We start from the raw sequence: 15,705 nt of genomic DNA, 5'->3' as shown, positions 1-15,705 counted from the left end.
AAACTTCGGAGAGAGCTTCCCAGAAGTTTTAGAAAGAGTTTCCCAGAAGCATGTGAAAGAGCTTCCCAGAAGCTTCTGAAAGAGATTCCCAGAAATTTTTGAAGGAGCTTCTTAGAAGTATTTTAAAGAGCTACTCAAAAGTTTCTGCAAGAGTTTTCCAGGAGCTTCTGAAAAAGCTTCCCAGAGGGTTCTAGAAGAACTTCCTAGAGACTATTGAGAGCTTCTGGAAAAGCTTCCCAGAAACTTCGCATAGAGCTTCCCAGAAGACACTGGAAGAGCTTCCCAGTAGCTTCTGAAAGAGCTTCCTATAAGCTTTTTAGAGACCTTCTCAAAAGCTTTTGAAGAAGTTTTCTAAATGCCTCTGAAGAAGCTTCCTAGAAACTTCTGGAAGAGCTACCCAGAAGCTTCTGAAAGAGCTTCCCAGAAGCTTCTTGAGGAGCTCCTGAAAGAACTTCTCAAAAGCTTCTGAAAGATCTTACCAGAAGCTTCTGAAAGAGCTTCCCAGAAGCTTCGCAAAGAGCTTCCCAGAAACATTTAAATAAGTTTCAAAAAAGCTTCTGAGTGAGCTTTCTGGATGCTTCTGCATGAGTTTTTCAAAAGCTTATGAAAGAGCTTCTCAGAAGCTTCTGAAAGAACTTCCCAGAAGCTTCTGAAAGAGCTTCCCAGAAGCTTCTGATAGAGCTTTCCAGTAGCTTCTGATAGAGCTTCACAGAAGCTTCTGAAAGAGCTTCCATAAAGCTCCTGAAAGAGGTTCCCAGAAGCTACTGAAAGAGCCTCCAGAAGCTCCTGGAATAGCTTTCCAGAAGCTTCTGAAAACACTTCCCATGAGCTTTTGAAATAGCTTTTTAGAGGCTTTTGAAAGAGCTTTCAGAAGCTTCTGAAAGAGCTTTCCAGAAGCTTCCTAAAGAGTTTTCCAGAAAGTTCTGGAAGAGCTTCCCAAAATATTTTGAAACAGTTTTCTGTAGTTTCTGAAAGAACTTTTCAGAAGCCTCTGAAACAACTTCCGAGTAGCTACTGGAAGAGCGTTCCAGAAGCATTTCATCGAGTTTTTTTTTCTATCTTTATTAACGAGATTTTTAGCCCTGGGCTAGTTCATCTCGGAGACAACGGCTTTACTTCCCTTCCGAAGGAAGTCGTCACTGAAATTTTTAGTGACTATCTCGGGAATGGGATTCGATCCCAGGTCCTCGGCGTGAGAGGCGTGTGTTCTAACCACTACACCAGGTCCGTCCCCTATTTAATCGAGTTATTAAAAAGCTTTTTTTCTGAAAAAGCTTCCTAATAGCTTTTGAAAGAGCTTCCTTCAAACCTTTTAAGGCGAAGTAGCCCGTCAATCGTTTTAGCAGCAATGATGACTTTGCAGCGTGATATTTCAAAGTGATATCGACATTATCGACAGTTTATATTGACTATCACTGTACGCGTAAAGTATGCTGATACTTTTTCAGCTTTGTCAGTGCAAAACCAACTGATTTTTTTAATTCGAAATCGTGAGATGAATTAGCAACAATCATCAACGACGCGTACAAATTTCAATGACGGCCTACTTCGCCTTAAAGTTTTTTCAGAATCTTTTGAATTAGCTTCCCAGAAACTTCTGAAAGGGCATCCCAGAAGCTTTTGAAAGAGCTTCACAAAAGCTTCTGAAAAAGCTTCCCAGTTTTTAAACATGTTTCACAGAAGCTCCTGAGTGAGCTTTCCAGAAGCTTCTGAAAGAGCTTTCCAGAAGCTTCTGAAAAAGCTTCCAAGCAGCTTTTTAAAAAGTTGCCCAGAAGCTTCTGAAAGAGTTGCTGGAAGCTTTTGAAAAGTATTCCCAGAAGCTTCTGAAAAAATTGTCCAGATGCTTCTGAAAGGGCATCCCAGAAGCTTCTGAAAGAGCTTCCCAAGCGCTTTTGAAAGAGTTTCTCTGAAGCTTCTGAAAAGTCTTCCCAGTAGCTTCTGGAAGAGCTTCCAATAAGCTTCTGAAAAGGCATACCAGAAGCTCCTGAAAGAGCTTCCCAGAACCTTTGGAAGAGCTTCACAAAAGCAATTGAAAGAGCTTCCCAGAAGCTTCTTAAAGAGTTGCCTGGAAGCTTCTGAAAAGTCTTCCCAGAAGCTTCTGAAAGGGCAACCCAGAAGTTTCTGAAGGAGCTTCTCAAAATCTTCTGAAATGGCATCCCAGAAGCTTTTGAAAGAGCTACACAAAAGCTTCTGAAAAAGCTTCCCAGTAACTTTTAAACATGTTTCACAGAAGCTCCTGAGTGAGCTTTCCAGAAGCTTCTGAAAGAGCTTTCCAGAAGCTTCTGAAAAAGCTTCCAAGAAGCTTCTTAAAGAATTGCCCAGAAGCTTCTGAAAGAGTTGCTGGAAGCTTTTGAAAAGTCTTCCCAGAAGCTTCCGAAAAAATTGCCCAGATGCTTCTGAAAGGGCATCCCAGAAGCTTCTGAAAGAGCTTCCCAAGCGCTTTTGAAAGAGTTTCTCTGAAGCTTCTGAAAAGTCTTCCCAAAAGCTTCTGGAAGAGCTACCAATAAGCTTCTGAAAAGGCATACCAGAAGCTCCTGAAAGAGCTTCCCAGAACCTTTGAAAGAGCTTCACAAAAGCAATCGAAAGAGCTTCCCAGAAGCTTCTTAAAGAGTTGCCTGGAAGCTTCTGAAAAGTCTTCCCAGAAGCTTCTGAAAGGGCAACCCAGAAGTTTCTGAAGGAGCTTCTCAAAAATTTCTGAAAGAGCTTCCCAAAAGCTTAAGAAAAAGCATCCCAGAAGTTTCTGAAAGAGCTTCTCAAAAGCTTCTGAAAGAGCTTCCCAAAAGCTTCTGAAAAACTATAAGGGTACATCCCTATGGGGTTGTACGAACTGGTGACGTAGGACCACGATGGTTAATGTAACTGAATTTATGTCATTCTTGTTGCTCGTTTTGACTTCATACTGTTTTCAGTGCTCGAAACTTTCGTAAATATTAATGCATATAACGATTTGCAATTTGATCAATCATTCGTCATATTTATCTATGAAAATGTGAAATTTCACTTCAGGATGTATGATCATTATGAAATTATATTAATAACCTCCTCTGAAATATACAGTAGCATTGGAAAGAACAGTATTGATTCAGTAGAAGATCCAGTCATCGCTTTGTAGTTCTTATGGTTTGAGAGAAATATTATTCATTGCTTTGCAATGTAATAAATTAAGTCGGAAATATTACTCCGATAACTCTTTTACGCACATGTGGTGGCCCTAAAAAGAGCCAAAGGCTTTGTTAGCACGAATGCTGTTATAGATAAATGGCACTACAGGATATTATCAGTTGATTGCCATGGTTAAACGAAAAATCCTCAATGCAATGCAATGAACAAGTTCTCTGCTTATACGACGAACCAGCTGAATGTTTCGTCGTGTGGATGGCACACATCAGCAACAGATATTGGACCACACGGCTGAAGTCGAAATCTTAAAATGTAGCTCAAGTTTGAAATCTTGAGCAATTTCACTAGCCAGACGCTTGATTTGCCTAATAATAGTGGTAATGGTACCTAACAGGCTTGATTCTTGACTGCACCACAGATGATGAGTTTGATTTTGACGGCGCACTGGTTGCGTTCTTCTCGCCCGATGAGATTTGCAGTGCTGATGACGATGTGCGCTTCAACAAGCGGCTTTGGTCGATTTTCTTCAGCCATCTCGAACAAATTAGGGAATATTACACAATCAACTCTTTAAAACACATTTGTTGGCTCTGAAAAGGGCCGATTGAATTGTTGAATTTGCGTAACACGGACACATTTTGACGGCGCACTGGTTGCAATCCTCCTCGCCCGATGAGATTTGCGGTGCTGACAAGCGGTGCGCTTCAACAAGCGGCTTTGGTCGATTTTCTTCAGCCATCTCGTACAAACAGCTTGCCTCTGGTAGCGAGGAGCTGAGCAGGTTTGGAGGAGCTCTTACCAGCTCGAAAGCGAAAACAGAATGAAACCGAATTCAACGAAGGAGGGATGCTTTATACCCTTAGAATAGCAGGTGATGCTCCTCCTTTCAAATTCTTCGTTTTCTTTTCTGGTAAATAGGCTATATGAAACTGATGTTTGGGTAAGGGATGTACAAGATTAGCATTATGCTGTTATTGCATCCCGACGGCACTGCAGCAGCGTCCTCGAAAATATCCTCAAATTGCCGTATTGTCAATTATTCGTAATAAATCAATTATTGTATGATGCTATGAGATGAATTAAGAGATTATAGCAAGTATGTGGTAAACACATTAGGGAATATTACACAAACAACTCTTTAATTTCTTTTCGAAAGCATTCTAAACATGTCGCAATTTTGTTACATGTGATCATTTTCGTAATCGAAGTGTTCTCATAAAATATGGCAAATCAAAGACACTGTCGGAAATTCCACTCTAGGTTACATTCGTTGTGAAATGTTGAGCACTCACCCCGACGGCACTACAGCAGCGTCCACGAATAGTCAATTATTCTTAACAAATAAAATTTTGTATGAAGCTGCGAGATTGATTGAGAAATATAAGATCTAATAAGGTCGGAAATATTATCCCTTCAACTCTTTTCCACAAATTTGATGGTCCTGATAAGGTCCGATGGCAGATAAATAGCACTGCGGGAAGTTATTATGCCATGGTCAAACGGGAAATCCTAAACGCAAACAGCAACAGCAACGGGTAGTGGATCCACGGCCACGTGTCGAAATCTGGAAACTCGAGCGATTCCGACGCTCGATTAGCAGCAGCTCCTCGGATCAGCAACTCTGGTATCTGGTTCCTATCGGGCTTGCTTCTTGACCACCGATGCTGAACTTATCACGGGTCGAAATCTGGGAGCGCGGATAAATTTGCGGCGGCGACGACGATGGCTTGGACGCTTCTCCGAGCAGCAGTAGTTTGCCGCTCGGAGAAGCGCCCAAGCCATCGTCATCGCCGCCGCAAATCAATCTTGCGTCTTCCTCTTCCGACGACACAAATTGGACTGTGACGCGGGTGCAAAAGCAAAGCGAGAATGACTCGCCCAATCGTGTTCACAGTCCGACCGCAAAAAGAAGACTGAGGGAAGAAGCAGGGACCCGTTTGCTTTTATAGTGGGAAGCGACACCGTCGAAAAGTGCTCTAACGTGATTGGTTGGATAAGAAAGGGGTCAACATTTATCAAATTTTCAATAGTTTAACAACAAAATTCACTTATCTGATATATTACTAACGATGCGTAGATACATTTCTGATCGAATGATACTAAAATCGTAATAATTGGTTCATAAACAACTGAGTTATTAACGTTCAAAATCTCCCCTAATTTCGTTACATGTCTCATTTTCCGTACTTTTAAAGTGCACCCCAATATAGAAAACAAAGACGTAGTCCTACGTCAAAAGCTTCCCAGAAGATTCTGAAAGAGTTTCCCAGCAGCTTCTGAAAGAGTTGCTCTGAAGCTTCAGAAAAGTGTTCCCAGAAGCTTCAGAAAGAGCTTTTGGAAAAGCATCCCAGAAGATTCTGAAAGAGCTTCCCAGAAGCTTTGAAAGAGATTCTGAAAGAGTTGCTTTGAAGCTTCTGAAAAGTCTTCCCAGAAGCTTCTGAAAGAGCATCCCAGAAGTTTCTGAAGGAGCTTCTCAAAATCTTCTGAAAGAGCTTCCTAAAAGCTTAGGAAAAAGCTTCCCAGAAGGTTCTGAAAGAGTTTTCCAGCAGTTTCTGAAAGAGCTTTTCAGAAGCATCTGGAAGAGCTTTCCAGAATCTTCTTAATGAGCTTTCCAGAAGTTTTTGAAAGAGCTTTCCAGAAGCATCTGAATAAGGTTCCCAAAAAATTATGAAAGTTTTCCAGAAGCTTCTGAATTAGCTTCCCAAAATTTTCCATCAGAGCTCCCTAGAAGCTTCTGGAAACGCTTCCCAGAAGCTTCGACAAGTTCTTCTCAGAAGCTTCGGGAAGAGCTTCCCAGAAGCTTCTGAAAGAGCTTCCCAGAAGCTTCTGAAAAATCTTCCCAGATGCTTCGGAAAGAGCTTCCCAGAAGCTTCTGAAAGAGCTTTCCAGAAGCTTCAGAAAGAGCACCCAACCCAGAAACTTCAGAAAGAACTTAACAATAACATCTGAGAGAGCTTCCCAAAAGCTTTTAGAAGAGCTTTTCTAGAAGTTTTCGAAAGAGCTTTCCAGAAGTTTCTGAAAGAGCTTCCTAGAATTTCTAAAAGAGTTTTTCAGAAGTTTCTGAAAGAGCTTCCCAGAAGCTTTTGAAAGAGCACCCAAGAGCTTCTAAAAGAGCTTCCCAGGAGGTTCTGGAGAAAGCTTTACAAAAGTTTCTGAAAGAGCTATCCAGAAGTATCTGAAAGAGCATCCCAGTTTCTCCTGAAAGAGCTTCAAGGTAGCTTTTGCAAGAGTTTCCCAGAAACTTCTGAAAGAGCTTTCCAGAAGTTTTGAAAGAGCTTCACAACAGCTTTTGAAAGAGCTTCCCAGAAGCTTCTGAAAGAGCTTCCCAGAAGCTTCTAAAAGAGCTTCCCAGAAGCTTCTGAAAGAGTTACTCTGAAGCTTCTGAAGAGTATTCCCAGAAGCTTCTGAAAGGGCATCTCATAAGCTTTTGAAAGAGATTCACAAAAGCTTGTGAAAAAGCTTCCCAGAAGCTTTTGAAAGACCTTTTCAGAAGCTTCTGAAAGAGTTGCCTAGAAGTTCCTGAAAAGTCTTCCCAGAGACTTCTGAAAGAGCTTCCTAGAAGTTTCTGAAGAGAGAGAGCTTCCCAGAAGCTTCTGAAAGGGCTTTTCAAAAGCTTTTGCAAGAGCTTCTTAAACGCTTCTTACATAGCTTTCCAGAAGCTTCTGCAAGAACTTCCCAGAAGCTTCTGCAAGAGTTTCTCAGCAACTTCTGACAGAGCTTCTTTGGAGCTCCTGAAAGAGCGGGGAAGCTTTTCTAGAAGCTTCTGAAAAAGCCTTCCAGAAGCATTTGGAAGAGCTTCCACGAAGCTTCTGGAAGAGTTTCCTAGAAGCTTCTGTGAAAGCTTCCCAGAATCTTCTAAATGAGCTTCCCACAAGCTTCAGAGTGAGCTTCCCAGAAGCTCCTGAGGAATAGATAAGTAGCACCATAACCAAATTCGGAATAATCTATTATTAATTCAGCAAGACTTGTACAGGAATGTCGTTCAATCAATAGTTTTGGTTGGGCTTCACCGTGTAGAACACGTTGTATTCTATCAACCCAGTGGAGATCGGCAAAGACTCCTATGGGGACGACTTCCTCTGCCGTTGAACAGTCACCTAAACTGCTGGCACATATTACGGAGAGCTTGGAGGATAATCGTTCGATCGTGTCAGTAGAGGAATTCTCAGCTTGACCTGATGTGGCATCTAGAATTATATACACTCCAGTTCAGTAATCATCGAGGCAAAACCGTTCGTCCTACAGTTCTGCAAGTGCAGTCACACCCTCCTTCAACGCCGATGAACTCCGACAAGCTCTAATCGGCCTTGTGAAGGTTGTACAAGAGGACTGCTTCAGCCAAAAAATCGATACGGTCTGAACTAAAAGGCAAGCGGACCTCGAGAGATTACCTCTCGAAACCTCAAGGTTTCTTCAAATCCATTCATTCGTATAATAGAACATCCGTAATTTTGATCTCTGTATCTCCGTAGCTTAGAACTACTGTATGTTAACTACTGCAATTGCGTCAGAACCCAGCCGTAAAGTCAGCATATGGGTCAACCTCGGAAGGTTCGAGACACTTCGGCTTGTGCGTTCTTCAACACCGGTGTCGATTACTGCAAACTTGTCTAGCTGAAGGTCCCCTCTGCAAGTCGGCAGTCAAATCTATTAGGCTTAAATTCCGAAAAATCTTTAACCTGGAAGCCCTATCAACTGAAGCTCCAATCACCGTTTTGTACAAGCTGCGAGAGCTGCCTCAAGTCGTGGTCATTGGCCGCAATCTCCGAGAACTCCTGGTTGGTTCTGCTCTGCAGTCGTCTCCGGAAAAGGCTTTCGCTAACCGCTTCCAAATTCCCAGCAATCGGGATTCACTAAGGCAGGAGATGCAAAGAAGAGACCAGACGTTTTATAAAGTTTAGTCGACAGATTAGCTCCATCAATGGTAACAGTGAACGGAGAACTTTTTCTGGCTGTTGAACATTTTGGTCGGAAAGCTCAGAAGTACCTGAATGACGACGACATCCTCTTGCTGAACAGGACTGTAGGTTGTATTGCTCAATCAATCATAAATTCGCATTTTTTTTTTGTTAGGATCTTCTCTGAAGTTATTCTAGAAAGCTTTCAAAGAATTCTATGAAATACTTTTCTAGATATTGTCGGTAAGTTCGGTTAGAATTTTTTCGGACGTTCTCCCAGTAGTTAATAGGAAGTTCTTGTTGGATGCTCTCCACAGTCTTATCTTTTCAATCTAATCTAATCTAGCTCATTTCATGAGCTTCTTGGAAACTTCCCATAAGCTATGCAAAATCTGGGGACTACTTGAGAAATTCTTCCGAATGGACATTTTGAACTTGTAAACTGAAGTTTCATCGATCGAAGACGCCTCAAGTAAAAGTCAATCAATGGTCTGCCACCGTCGCGCCATCGATCAAAGTTGGCTACGCCAACGCCATTTCCAATCCACTCTGACCCATAGCACACTGAGATAAGCGGCGCGATGCGACGTCATCGAAGACGCGCGGTAATCCATCTTGCGGCATCGGGCGTGTGTATCTATTTAAACTCCATCTCCCAGCGGGGGTCGTAAAACGGTTTTGAAATCCTTTCGCTACAGAGACACACACAACATATTTATTATTTTACCTTCCAGAGCTTGTTGGTCCACCACCGCCGCCCCGTCACATTCTCAATTATCGGAGTCGATTTCGAAAACGAAAACACAATTAGAGTTGCCTCCCCGGGAGATCTGGCCCTCTGGACCGAGAAGCTGGTCTGTTGTCGTCGTGTTCGACCCTATTGGCTTGGCGGGGAACAAATTACAACTCATGTTCTAGTCAACGATACTACACCTATCATAGTGGATCATCGCACACCAGAGTGCGCACAGCAAGTTCTTGTTCCACCGTCATCGGGCCGTGATTAAGAGATGAGCGATCGATACGCCGGGCCTGCGGTTGTAGTTGATCCTTGTAGAGGCCGGACCCCTTGCCAAGCCAGCCATGCCATGCCGCACACAAAGTGAAAGTCTTCTTGTTGCGCAGCGGAGGCCTACTTAGATTGGATTGGTACTTGTCATCCCGTATCGATGGAGATCTCAGTCGTCGGCGTTGCGGTGATCGACAGCCTGAATCGCGCCCACCTTATTGTTTTCAATGAGTTCAGGGCGAGCGCGATCCGTTACAGCGGAACCTCATTTTACGAAATGGGTCGGGGGTATGTTAATGGTTCCTCTATGTTTTGAGTTTAAAGACTGCTGAAGGTTACCCAAAAACTCATTTAGTACAGGTCTTCAGATCTACAAGCGTAATCAGTGGTCTTTCGGTGGATGTGGAACTAGGTTAGTGCTTCGATCATACTCTAGTTCTTCATGCAAAGAATTGTTATTAATTTATCTTCAAGAGATTACTGGTAATGCTTGTCTGAAGGCATGCACTCAATGGAGTTCTTGGATAACTCTAGAAAGCCGATGGACTTCAAACTTAAAAGAATGTACTTGTTTGAGTCTACTTGGGTTTGAATCTTATCCACGAACCTTGAAAAGATCTCTGGTTAGGTTTGCAGATACGAATCAGTCTTCGTTCAAAACTGAATATAGAACCTTTGTTAGAGAAGCTAAATGCACGTAAGCAAAGCTTTCAGTGTAAACGCATCCAGAAGTAACTCGCGGCACGCTGATTGTATAATATTAAGTTGTATGTCAAAACTGCCAATTTGCGCAGTGATCGTGCCGAACGCGTCCACGCGGATCGATTTCCCATAAGGGTCCGTCGTCGTCGTCGAAGTCGTTGTCGCGCGATGATGATGAGGTGTGACAGCTGCTCCCGTGTAAACGAACGCTCCTCTGACACGCATTGATTGGGTGGTTCGATCTATACCTAACCCTCCGTTCGGTACGCATGTGGGAAAACGGCCTATCAGAGAGCGAAATGCGACCCCCGTTTCATGGATAGAATGTATAAAGTTCAGTTCATGACCTGGCAGTGGTGGAAGCCGAAGGGGAATGGACAACTCGTGTTTCTATCGATCCAAGTAGACAGTGTGAAATTGAATGAATTCCGTGAGTTACAAAGAAGGTTATGACAGCTAATTTACTCGTTCACGAACGCCTTGCCAAATGTCTGTTTTGCTTAGAGGTTTGCGTCGCCTTCGGTGAATAGAGCTGTATTGAAGATTTAGAGGGCATACAGTGCAGTAACTGATCTTTCGATATCAGAGCAATTTTTAAATATGAAATCAGCAAACATTTCTTAACGCATAGTTGGCTGAACTTGCTAATCATGAACTTCCACTGAGAAACCGTCATTACGAAGTAGTACAGTGATACCTCCATGAGTCGATGTTCCATGACTCGATATCGACTCATGGAACCATACTAAAAACATAATTTCATGGTTACTATGATGGTCCCTAGAAGCAGCTTTCCAAAGAATTGCTGTTCCATGACTCGATATTTCCATGAGTCGATGGTCCCTTCAATATTGACTCATGGAGGTTTCACTGTAGTTTACGGAACAAGTTGCAGAATGATGATTTTTACAACACGAGTCGTAAATTTATCCTACGAGGCTTGCCAAGTAGGATAATTATGACGAGTGCAGTAAAAATCGAGTTCTGCAATGAGTTGCGTATAACATTTTTTGCAATTTCGTAGAAGGCCACACGAGGGTATAAGAAATGTTATCAAATTGCATTCACCATCAGTTTACAATCTCTGAAAAATTGTTGTGTAATGACTCATTACGCAACTCAAAACAGCTGCGTAATGAGAAAGCGTTGCGTAATGAACTATTACAGCACTGGTTTCAGTTGCATAATGACTATTCCCGCACTGTATACCTCAGTGCAGAAAAGTAGGCCGTTTCATGACAGATTGGCGAGATGAAAAACAGCCGATTACGATGAGAAATTGCAAAAAATCAATTCAAATACTTTTTGTTTGATTATTTGGAAGAGGACATTTATTTCGTGATCTAGCTTCTGAAGCTTCTGAAAAAGCTTCCCTTAAGCTTCTGAAAGAGCTTCCCAGAAGCTTTTAAAAGAGTATTTCATAAGCTTTTTAAAAAGCTTCCCAGAACTTCTGAAAGGACCTTCCCAAAAGCTTTAAAAAGCTTCTTAGAGGCTTCTGAACGAGCTTCCCTGAATATTTTGAAAGAGCTTCCCAGAAGCTTCTGAAAGGGCTTCCCAGAAGCTTCTGAAAGAGCTTCCAAGAAGCTTCTGAAAGAGCTTTCCAAAAGCTTCTGAAAGAACATCCCATAAGCTTCTGAACGAGCTTCCCAGAATGTTTTGAATGAACTTCCTAGAAGCTTCTGAGAGGGCTTCCTAGAAGTTTTTGAAAGAGCTTCCCAGAAGCTTCTGACAGAGCTTGCAGAAGCTTTTGAAAGAGCTTCCCAGAAGCTTTTGAAAGAGTTTTACAGAAGCTTCTGAAAGAGCTTTCCAAAAACTTCTGAAAAAGCATCCCGGAAGCATCTGAATGAGGTTCCCAGAATGTTTTGCAGGCACTCCCCAGAAGCTTTTCAAAGGGCTCCCTAGAAGATTTTGAAAGAGCTTCTCAGAAGCTTCTGAAAGAGCATCCCAGAAACTGCTGAAAGAGTTTATTAGATGCTTCTGAAAAAGCTTCCCAGAAGCTTTTAAAAGAGCATCTCATAAGCTTTTTAAAAAGCTTCCCAGAACTTCTGAAAGGACCCCCCCAGCAGCTGATAACCTTCCCAGAAGCTTTTAAAAGCTTCTTAGAGGCTTCTGAGCGAGCTTCTAAGAAAATTTTGAAAGAGCTTCCCAGCAGCTTCTGAAAGGGCTTCCCAGAAGCTTTTGAAAGGGTTTCCCAGAAGCCCTTTCAAAAGCTTATGTCAAAAAGGAGATTCCCAGATTTTTTTGAAAGAGCTTCCAAGAAGCTTCTGAAAGAGCTTCCAAGAAACTTCTGAAAGAGCTTCCAAGAAACTTCTAAAAGAGCTTTGCAGAAGCTTTTGAAAGAGCTTCCCAGAAGCTTAAGAAAGCGCTTCTAAGAAGCCACTGTAACCGCTTACCAGAAGCATCTTTACGAGCTTTCCAAAAGCTTCTGAAAGAGCATCCCAAAAGCTTTTGAAAGCGATTTAAAGAAGTTTCTGAAAGAGCTTCCAAGAAGCTTCTGAAAGAGCTTTTCAGAAGTTTCTGAAAGAGAATCTCAGAAGCTTCTTAACGAGCTTACCAGAATCTTTTGAAATAGCTTCCCAGAAATTTTTAAAGGAGTTTCCAAGAAGCTTCTGAAAGAGCTTCCAAGAAATTTCTGAAAGAGCATTCCAAAAGCTTCTGATAGAACATCCCATAAGCTTCTGAACGAGCTTCCCAGAATGTTTTGAAAGAGCTTCCTAGAAAATTCTGAGAAGGATTCCTAGAAGTTTTTAAAAGAGCTTCCCAGAAGCTTCTGAAAGAGCTCGCAGAAGCTTTTGACGGAAGTTCCAAGAAGCTTTTGACAGATGCTTTTAAAAGAGCTTCCCAGAAGCTTTTGACAGAGTTTCCCAGAAACTTCAGAAAACGCTTCTAAGAAGAAGCTCTTAAATGAGCTTCCCAGAAGCTTCAGAAAACGCTTCAAACAAGCTTTTGAAAGAGCTTACTGAAAGCTTTTGAATAAGCTTACCTGAAGGTTTTGAAAGAGCTTCGCAGAAGATCTTCCCAAAAGCTTCTGAAATAGCATCCCAGAAGATTAAGAAAGCGCTTCTTGAAGCTTCTGAAAGAGCTTCCAAGAAACTTCTGAAAGAGTTTCCCAGGAGCTTTGGAAAAAGCTTTCCAGAAGCTTCAGAAAGCGCTTCTTCTGAAGCAACAACTTCTGAAAGAGCTTCCCAGGAGCTTCTGAAAGAGCTTCCTAGAAACTTCTGAAGAAGTTTCCCGCAGCTTCTGGCAGAGCATCACAGAAGCTTCTGAAAAAGCTTCCCAGAAGCTTCTGAAAGAGCTTCCTTGGAGCTTTTGAAAGAGCTTCTCAGAAATTTCTGAAAGCGCTTCCCAGGAGCTTCTAGAAACTTCTGACAAAGTTTCCCAGAAGCTTCTGAAAGAGCTTCCAAGAAGCTTTGAAAAGAGCATCCCAAAAGTTTTTCAAAGAACTTTCCATAAACTTCTAAAAGCGCTTCCCAGAAGCTTCTGAAAAAGAATTCCAAAAGCTTATGAAAAAGCACCCCAGAAGTTTCTGACCAGAATTTCTCAAAGAGCCTATAAGAAGCTTCTGAAAGAGATTCCTGGAAGCTTCTGAAAGAGATTCCTAGAAGCTTCTGAAAGAGCTTCCCAGAATCTTCTGAAAGAGCTTGGCAAAAACCTTTGGAAAATCTTGAGAAAAGTCTCTGAAAAGCTATTCAGAAGCTTCTGAAGGAGCGTCCTAAAAGTTTCCGAAGGAACTTATCAGAAGCTTCGAAATGAGTTTTACGAATGCTTCTGAAAAAGCTTCTTGTGAACTTTAAAGAAGCTACTGTGGGAAGCTCTTTCAGTTGGTTTTTCAGTGCTGTTTTAGAAGATTCTAGAAAGCTTTTTTGCATGCTTCAGAGAGGCACTTGAAGATGCGACAGGGAAGCAAGCTTAGAATTATCTTAGTAGCTCTTTCAGAAACTGCGGTGAATCGGTTTTATAACATTGTGGAAAATCTTTTCAAAAACTCTGGGAAGCTTTTTTATAAGCTACAAGGTGCTCTTTCAGCAGCTGCTTCGAAACTTTTTAAAAAGCTTCTGGGTAGTCCTTTGGGTAATTTTGGCGATGTCTTTTCAGCACATTATATGGAGCTTTTTTTTTCCGGAAAGTGGTATCACAGATAACAGATGTTGAAGTTCGATTGTAAAACTGTGTAAGACAATTAACGGTCATTTTGGATGGCAACACAAGTAGCAACATTGTGGTGGCGCTGTCATCGCTAAGTTCCCATGACGCTGTGAGTGGTGAATATGAAATATTTCAAGTTACTGATATTCACCACTTATTGACACAATTCGCTGTTTGGCGGCGCTAGTGATTGCAAGGAGTTTCAATTTGAAAATTCACACACGTTTTCAGATTTTTTTTGGTCTAGCATAAATATCTGTTATCTGTGGTGGTATTATAAGGTACGGGGATGTTTTTTTTTTCATAAATAACTTGGAAATTTGTCAGTGAAGATTTTAAGATACTTTTGAGGAGCTCTTTCTGAGGCTTGAGAGAAGAAGAGCTTTCCAAAAGCATTTAGAATAGCTTCCGCAATGCTTCTGGAAGAGCTTCCGAGAAGATTTCAGATGCGCATCTAGGAAGTTTTTCAAGTTTGTCGAAAATTGTTCTGGAGTTTAAAAAAATAATTGGACTTGCAGCTTACTTGTTGGTTTACAAGCTTCGTCGTCAGCTGTTTTTCGTCTTGAAATTTGCTGATCTAATTTCAATCTTTTGTGAATCTCATGAATGGCTTTCAACAATATTTTACTGCTGGAAATTTTCCGAGAAGCTTGCCAGATTCTTCTCAATGAGCTTCTCTAGAATATTTGATGTTTTTTCCCGGAATACAACCACTGAAAAGGTATTCCTCTGGGAAGTAAGCTTTCTGACGAACAGTTCAAATAAACATTTTTAGTCGGAACATTATTAAGGCTAAGTAGCTAGTCATTCGTTTTGGCAGCCATGTTGACATAAGAGCTTGCAATTTCAAAGTGATAAATCTCAGTCCTCAGAGATCATATTGATCCAGAAAAGTGGTGATATGTGCGCTGACATGCATATAGTATGCTGATACTTTTTCAGATGAATCAGTGCAATGCCAATTGGTTTTCTTTAATTCGAAATTGTGACATAATGTAGTAACTATCATCAACGACTCGTACAAATTTCAATGACGGCCTACTTCGCCTTAATACACGGTTGGTGTTTGTAATGTTCTTATGTTAAGCTTATTATATCATTGTTTTTCTACAATGGAGAATAATTTATGCGTATTTTTCAAATTTGTTAGAAAATTTTATGAATGACTGCACCAAGCATATTTAAGATTTTCAAATACAAACAAAAATCAAATTGTGAGTTTTGGGGTTCAGTTCCTGTTTTGAAAGTATAAAATTTGAAATGTTTGCATTTACTCATCAACAATCTAATAAAAGTCGAAAAACAAATCTGTAGGCAATTTACAATATTTTGAGATAGAAGAAACTTCTGATCCTCTCTGAGACGTCTTTAGATATGTTTAGCTTTTGTTCTAGAAATCATCAGCGATAGTTTTGGGGAAGAAACAAAACTATCGCTATCTCCCAAAACCGATCATCAAACTTACTGATTAGCTGTCAAATGACGTCAAGCCAAACATCAGGAAGCATGTTTGCAGCAGAGTTGCTCGCTGTCACTATCAACGCTTCAAATTTGCTGATTTGCACAGGCCGACTACGATACAATTCGGATCAATCTATATCACATCAACATCATGCTGTCTACTCCATCACAAGTGCATTGATGGCGATAGAATATGGATGTCACTGATGGGTTAAGTTTAGCCTTAAATTAAGAAGTTAAAATGGCAAGTTATCAGTACGATATTTTTGACAGTGTTGCAGATAGAATGAAACTATTTGTTGGTCACTGAAAAACAGTAATAGCATGGATAATTACCACGTAATCACTGCGGAATGTGATTATGATCTA

At 41.3% G+C, this 15,705-nt stretch overlaps 1 protein-coding gene across 1 annotated transcript in view; it reads right to left on the bottom strand.

Moving 5' to 3' along the window:
• The window catches only part of LOC5565937 (protein serrate), a 206,572-nt gene that overhangs the window by 4,528 nt on the left and 186,339 nt on the right, over positions 1-15,705 (bottom strand). The gene's annotated exons all lie outside the window — the stretch shown is intronic.

The sequence above is a fragment of the Aedes aegypti genome, chromosome 1 (assembly GCF_002204515.2).
Source record: "Aedes aegypti strain LVP_AGWG chromosome 1, AaegL5.0 Primary Assembly, whole genome shotgun sequence".
Taxonomy (NCBI): domain Eukaryota; kingdom Metazoa; phylum Arthropoda; class Insecta; order Diptera; family Culicidae; genus Aedes; species Aedes aegypti.
This window is presented reverse-complemented; position numbering and strand designations above follow the sequence as displayed.